The sequence below is a fragment of the Mytilus californianus genome, unplaced genomic scaffold (assembly GCF_021869535.1).
Source record: "Mytilus californianus isolate M0D057914Y unplaced genomic scaffold, xbMytCali1.0.p SCAF_8, whole genome shotgun sequence".
Taxonomy (NCBI): domain Eukaryota; kingdom Metazoa; phylum Mollusca; class Bivalvia; order Mytilida; family Mytilidae; genus Mytilus; species Mytilus californianus.
Window position 1 is genome coordinate 42,726,533 of NW_026262734.1, and position 7,907 is coordinate 42,734,439.

Consider the following 7,907-nt stretch of genomic DNA (forward strand, 5'->3'; position numbering starts at 1 on the left):
AGGAATGTTATTATAAATGATTAATTGAAGTATTCAAGCTGCTTGAACTATCCGTATAAAAGTTTACTGTCTCCAAGGAGGTTTCAATAAGTCCTTGCGTAAAACTTAAATTTACGCCGCGTTCCAGAGAGGGACATAAAAAACTTCTCTTTTGGTGAATAATTTGTTGTTACTGCTTTAAAAATAATTTCATTTACTTAAAACTATATATTTATTAAAGTATTTCTTAGGAAAAATTTTCTAGTATAGCAGAATATAAGAAATAAGGAGAAAAAGCTCCCCAAGACTCTAAGTATGGCTTGTTCTGTCAACTAATATTCATGGTAAAGTCCTATTTCAAGGAAATTTTCTCATAAAATGTATTTTGGAGACTCAATCCACTCAGAATATTTCATTATTTGTAATATTTCACTTAAATAGCAAGAAATTTTAACACATGAGAGTACTCACAAGGTCAAAGGTGCATGTACAGCTTCCCATATTAGGTGTAATACCACCATTGATTTTCCCCTATTAGTCTTTGTTAAATTTGCACTTTTCAAAAAATTGTGCAGAATTTATCTTTGTTTCAAATAAAGAAATACTTGGCATGAGTAAAGTTTTATCCTGTCCAGTACTATAGAAAAAATTTCACATAACATTTTATTGCATATAAGAAAATAACCATCACTGGAAGTTAACCAATCAAATTTTCCCCCTTTTTTAACCTGTGTACAAGCTTTAGTAACCATGTAACCTCAAGTTTCCAAAATATTCTATAGAAACCCCAAATAAAGAAATAATGGTGCTTTGAAATACCCAAGATATATGTTTATGACTCAGAAATGTTTTACTGCAATGAAATGTAGGATCAATTACCTACAACTGTCAAATTCAAGGGAATATTTTTTTTCGACCTATTTTCGTATGCAACCGGATGTGACGTACTATGATTTGGTGGTATTACACCTAAAGAAGACTTTTTTGTTGAATAAACTGAATGTGACTTTTTTCCTTTGTAATACTGGTTATTTCAAGCATTCCTGTCAAGTTTTGTCATAATCAGTTCAATAGTTTGAGAAAAATCTAGTATAATGTAAGACGACATCTACAGCGATTCGAGCAAAATTTCTTCGAAAAATTCAAACCAAGCCGCATCATGATAGAATATAGTGTGGACCAATAAATGATCAAATATTTATCTCATCTGCCTACAAACAGTTGAATATGATACAAAAGATGACTTTAGGATGATAAATACTACTAATGGACCTCTTATTCTTCCTTATAAAGTCTCTTTTGGTCCATTTATACCTCTCATTTCCTCAAAATTTCTACTTTTTAGGCCAATAAATAAAAATTTTGGGGTAACTTTCACTCATTTATGATAGGAATGTTATTATAAATGATTAATTGAAGTATTCAAGCTGCTTGAACTATCCGTATAAAAGTTTACTGTCTCCAAGGAGGTTTCAATAAGTCCTTGCGTAAAACTTAAATTTACGCCGCGTTCCAGAGAGGGACATAAAAAACTTCTCTTTTGGTGAATAATTTGTTGTTACTGCTTTAAAAATAATTTCATTTACTTAAAACTATATATTTATTAAAGTATTTCTTAGGAAAAATTTTCTAGTATAGCAGAATATAAGAAATAAGGAGAAAAAGCTCCCCAAGACTCTAAGTATGGCTTGTTCTGTCAACTAATATTCATGGTAAAGTCCTATTTCAAGGAAATTTTCTCATAAAATGTATTTTGGAGACTCAATCCACTCAGAATATTTCATTATTTGTAATATTTCACTTAAATAGCAAGAAATTTTAACACATGAGAGTACTCACAAGGTCAAAGGTGCATGTACAGCTTCCCATATTAGGTGTAATACCACCATTGATTTTCCCCTATTAGTCTTTGTTAAATTTGCACTTTTCAAAAAATTGTGCAGAATTTATCTTTGTTTCAAATAAAGAAATACTTGGCATGAGTAAAGTTTTATCCTGTCCAGTACTATAGAAAAAATTTCACATAACATTTTATTGCATATAAGAAAATAACCATCACTGGAAGTTAACCAATCAAATTTTCCCCCTTTTTTAACCTGTGTACAAGCTTTAGTAACCATGTAACCTCAAGTTTCCAAAATATTCTATAGAAACCCCAAATAAAGAAATAATGGTGCTTTGAAATACCCAAGATATATGTTTATGACTCAGAAATGTTTTACTGCAATGAAATGTAGGATCAATTACCTACAACTGTCAAATTCAAGGGAATATTTTTTTTCGACCTATTTTCGTATGCAACCGGATGTGACGTACTATGATTTGGTGGTATTACACCTATACCCTTTTTAGTTTATAATATCTTAACATCTAGAGAATTATCATTTAAAATATCAATGCATAAAACATGAAAATATTCATTTAAAAATATCAACTTATAAAACTTAAAGTTACACTCACCTGGAATGAAAAACCAATTCTTTGTAAAATAATAGATCTTTATTAATTGCTGGTCAATGTTCAAGTGACCACAATTTCATAAAATACAAATTTTGTTTCATTCCCAAGTGAGGCCCAATTAGGTAAAATAATTATATACACAAAGGAAAATATCTCATAAACCCTGTCACTGGCCCCATGTCACCTAAGAGCTAAAATCTATGATAGCGTGGTCTTAATCCGGACATGCTAATCCAACATATAGTCAAAGGTTACATAATATTTGCTATCGCTAATAGATAATATAATAAACTCTAATTTATAGCTTTTGTAAATCTTTTGTAGAAAAATGACAATTTATAGCTATTTTAATTCTTTGTCTAATTCTGGTATTTTATATAATCTCTTTAAAAATTAACTTATAAATTCGGGTGACATGACGACAGTGAAATTCTTTTTATTTATAAAATAAATTAAAACTCATTTCTATTAAAACTATAGTAAAAATAAGTAAAAGATCTATAAGAAAAAGTGATGGTGCATTTTTCCCTATCACAAATAATTAAACCAAGGTGTTTATAGCTTTCTAAAAACTATATTGTCATTCATATAAAGAGGGGGATGATGGGATTTTACTGATTTCTTAGAAATTGTCATAGCTTCAGTAATTTTTGCATTGATTGCAGTTTACTAGCCATTGGATTGACCAATTGTTGATGGTCTCTATGTCAGAATTAAGTTTGCTCGCTGCTGCATATTCATCTTCAACTACGGTGTGTACTATGAAAAGGGAAGTATCGTCAGCATAAAGTTTTATATTACAGTCTCTGTTGCTTACAATGTCATTTATATATACTTATAAATGTAGGGGGCTTAATATTGATCCTTGAGGGACGCCAGCATTTACACTAAAAGTATCCGAGGATCGACCTGAAATAAAAACCTGAAATAGCTCATAAACCACTTTAATAGGTTCCCTTTTATACCAATATTTCTAAGTTTATAAATAAGACCTTCATGCCAGACTCGATCGAAAGCACGACTTATATAAAAAAAAGTACAACACGAATTTCTTTTCCCGAGTCAAGAGCTTTGCCAAATAAATCTGTTATGTGTAAAATTGGTTAATTGTAGAAACTCCAGGCATGAAACCTGACTGGGCACTTGTTATTAGATTATGTTTTGTCAAAAAGTTAAAAAAAATGATAAAAAACACAACGTTCCATTCTCTTACCAATGCTAGACAAAGTTGATATCGGCCTATAGTTTGACACTAGTTCTCTATCACCACTTTTGAATACTGGTATAAGGCTCGCTAATTTCCCGTTCTCTGGATAAACAGCTTCCGGTAAAGAATTATTGAAAAGTTGAGCCGGGGGACTACTTAACTCACGAGCAGCATACTTCAGTAGCCTACCACTAATTTCATCAGGGCCCGTCGCTTTAGTGACATTTAGCGTAGACAAGTGATCAAAAACTTCCGCTTCGGTTATTATAATATTGTTTAAGATTGGTATATCATTGGACAGAGGGATATTAGGAAAAGACGCTTCAGAATCATCCACGGTCGCTTGCTTACAAAAGAAGAAATTATATGCATTTGCTTTTTCATAATCGTCTTCTATATATTCATAATTTACTAACAGAAGGGGGTAATTTGATGCTTTCGAAGGCTGCCCAGATAGGTTTCGCAAAAGTTTCCACCAATTCTTTACACTTGTTTCTGGATTCTCTAATATATTTACTTGTTTGTTGAAAAAGTCAAGTTTAGCTGTTTTGATCAAATTTATACACTGATTCCTAACATGTTTAAATTGCCACTAAGAATCAGCAGTATTCTTATTTTTTGCCATTTTATGAAGTCTTTTTCTACTCCGAATTAGTTTCTTTCTATAACCAGTTAGCCATGACGGGTCTTGAGATCTTACTTTGACAAATTTACAAGGTATATGTTTTGAAGCTATTTTTTAATATAGTTTCTGTAATGTTTGTCACGGCAACATTTACGTCATTATTGTTAATAATATTATCCCAATTAACTTCACTTAGATCATTTTTGTAATCAGTCAAGTCTGCATGATTATAGTCCCAAATCCTCCTACTAAAAACTTTATTTGGTGTTTTTTTAATGTTTATAATGCCACTTACGGTACAGTGATATCTTACGTTAGCTTCCAAAATGTTATCACTGACTTCAGTGTATAAAGGTATGTCAGGGTCATTTACTAAAATTAAATCCAGTAACTATGAACAGGTTTCACAAAAAAAATATAGTATTTCAATTGCTTGATTAAGACCGTTTTGCAAGATAATATTTGTAAGTCTTGTGTTACGAAAATTCAACAGATTTTCGTTGAAATCGCCCGTTACTACTATTTTATCAACACCAGAATTGAAAGCATTTTCTATTGACAAACTTATATTATCCCATGCCAGTATTGCGCATTAGAATCAGGGGGTCTGTAAAATACTCCACACAGACATTTATATTTTTGTTTGTGTTAATTTCTATCCAAAGACACTCAAAATGTTGTATTTCAAGATCGTTTACTAGGTAAATTTTCTTTTACATACTAGGACACCCGGTGACCACCTATTCTGTCTACTTCCCAATCCTTTCGATACGGAGTCTTAAAATTATATAATTTCAATTTGCTGTCAGCAATATTGGACTTAAGCCATGTTTCGGTAGGTAAGATAAGGTCTCTGTTCCCCAGCTTAGCTTCAACTATTGATTTTTTAGGGAGAAGACTTTGTTTGTTTAAGCATGAAAAAGTCAAAAGATCTTTATAACGATAAATATCCGACATATCAGTAGAATAATCATTATGCAATCTGTTATCTAGTAAGTCGAGCGTTGGGCCTGGATTTAGTTCGATATCACCTGCCGTATAGATAATAGAAAGTAGATATAAAGATAGTTGACAAATCACTAGGCAAGTGTCATAAATATATTCACATCTACCCAACAACGGAATTGTATTTTTTGTTTCTAAAATCCCCCGTTGCTTATTACATACGAATTCAAACTTGAAAACAAACATGCAGAACAACTTCGATTTTCTAAATTTGTTTGTAATTGAAAGTATAAAAATACTGTAAGAGCCTTTGTGCCAATTTGAACAAGTAGATTTACCAATTTTGTGCTGAGTATGTGATGCAGAAATTTATATAAGTTAGAGATAAACGACAAATAGCAAAAACGTCAATATTGCCAAAATCGTCAGTCGACTATTTATAGGTGTTATTGCTCTTGAATGATGATTTAATCCGTTTTTATGTTTTTTGTGGTACCATGGAGAATAAAGTAATTAAGGCAAGAGTATTTCACCGCTGTTCAAATATCATAAATCTATAATTTTTAACTGAACTTATCAGGGGCGGATCCAAGATTTTAGGTTTAGGAGGGGGCGCGCAAACTTAAATTTTTGTCGAGCGGAGCGAGGCGAAATTTTTGTTTGAGGTGAAATTATCGAAATATTCTCTATTAAGCTGAGGGCAACCCATGCTTTGCAAATTTTAGGGGGGGGGCGCCCGCCCGCCACGCCCCCGCCTGAATCCGCCCCTGCTTATATATAGTGTTGTTATCAATTATTAAATGAATTTTACCTTTAACCTTATTATGAAGAAAATCAAAGTAAAAACTGAAGAAACTCCAAAAGAAATGACACCTGTGAGTCGACAGGACATGCGTCTCCCGCCATGCATGAGTCCCTCGCCATGCTAATCCATTCTCAGTAAAAATGTCGCAAATCAGGAATAGGACACAATACATACAATTACAAATAAGTCGGATATACTAATATCTTTAAAATGTCGCTGGTGAGTTGAGACAGATGCATATCATATCGGTCAATCAAGAGGTGATGGTATCCATGAAACTTATAATAAACAGACGATTTCAGTCGTTCTTCCTCATAACTATATTCGGGCATTTTTTATGTAAGGAGCACACTCCTGCTAATGAAATCCGTATAGTTTGATATGCACGAGCATATTGTATCAGTTGAGACATGAAACTCATGAAACTGTTAATATCAAAAAAGAGTAAGATGTACCAATATGTCAACGTTGCGGAAATACTTAGTTAACTCCTTATATGCGTTATTGCCCTTGAAAGACGATTTTTACCTATTTTAAAGGTTTTTGTGCGGAAATAAAGAGTAAACAGATTCTGTAAGTAACAATACTGATCAGCAAGAAAAGATCTACAACTAATTCAATATTGCCAAATTCGTTAATCGACTGTTAATAGGAGTTATTGCACTTGAATGATGATTGTTAACCATATCTGTAATTTTTCTTTGTGTGGAAACTATATTTTATAAAGACTAAGAAACTGTATTATAGAAAAAGTATCAGCATAACTTGACCTACTGATATGTCAAGATAATTGAAATTTAAAGGAGTTTTTTCCATTGATTGGCGATTTTTACCCATTTTTGCATGGTATTTTTTGCGGGAATTATAGCTGATAGAGAAAAAGTGTTAAATGTAGTTGAAATCGTCTGATGACCTCTTATTTGAGTTATTGCCGTTTAAGGGCATACGATACAGTTTTGATCCCACGGTGATTTTTTTACGAAAATTTGCATACAAGTTATTTTTCACCTAGTCAATTCAAATATGTCATAAAAAATATATCTTCATGTGCTTATTTAAGAGATAAATGGGGTCGAAATTTTAGACATTTACTCAAAATTTCGGTTTTTGGACATTTTTATCCTTTGGCTGGACATACACAACTTTTTTGTTTCAAAAGATAAACACAAGCGGATTTTTGTAAAAACATTTGGAAAATTTTCCTTACATAATTATGCTCTAAATTTGTATAACAATTCTTTGGAAATAATTAATTTTGATCAAAGTTTCATGATTTTAGAAAAAAAACGGCATTTTTGCTGTATATTTATCTAATTTAAGTTTCGTCGGTAACTTTTTCATAAAATTTGGTACAAATAATCTTCATACGTAATCAAACCTAATGTCATTTTAAAAAAGAGGGGTCCATGAACTCGTTTTTAAGTTAAATCAGTCTGAATGATAAAAATAAGTCGAAAAATGCATCTTCTTCCGATATGTCACAGTTTGACGTCGCGAAAATAACATTTTACGTTAGCAACGTCATTACCTCCCCTGTAACTGTATCGCATGCCCTTGATGACAGTTTTTACCAAATTTTGCGTTTTTGCCTTATATCTGAAAAAACTATAATTTATAGATAGATAGAAACTTAAGTTAGCAAAAACGATCAGCAAGACAAGACCTACAAACAAGTTAAATGGTTGAAATCGTCTGATGACCCCTTATTGGAGTTTTTACCCTTTAATGGCGGTTTTTATCATTTTTTTGCGTTTTTGTCTAATATCTGAAAAACTATAATAGATAGATAGAAACTTAAAAAAAGCAAAAATGCCGGATCAGTAAGACAAGATCATCTACAAATAAGTCAAATAATTGAAATCGTCTGACGACCTCTTATTGGAGTT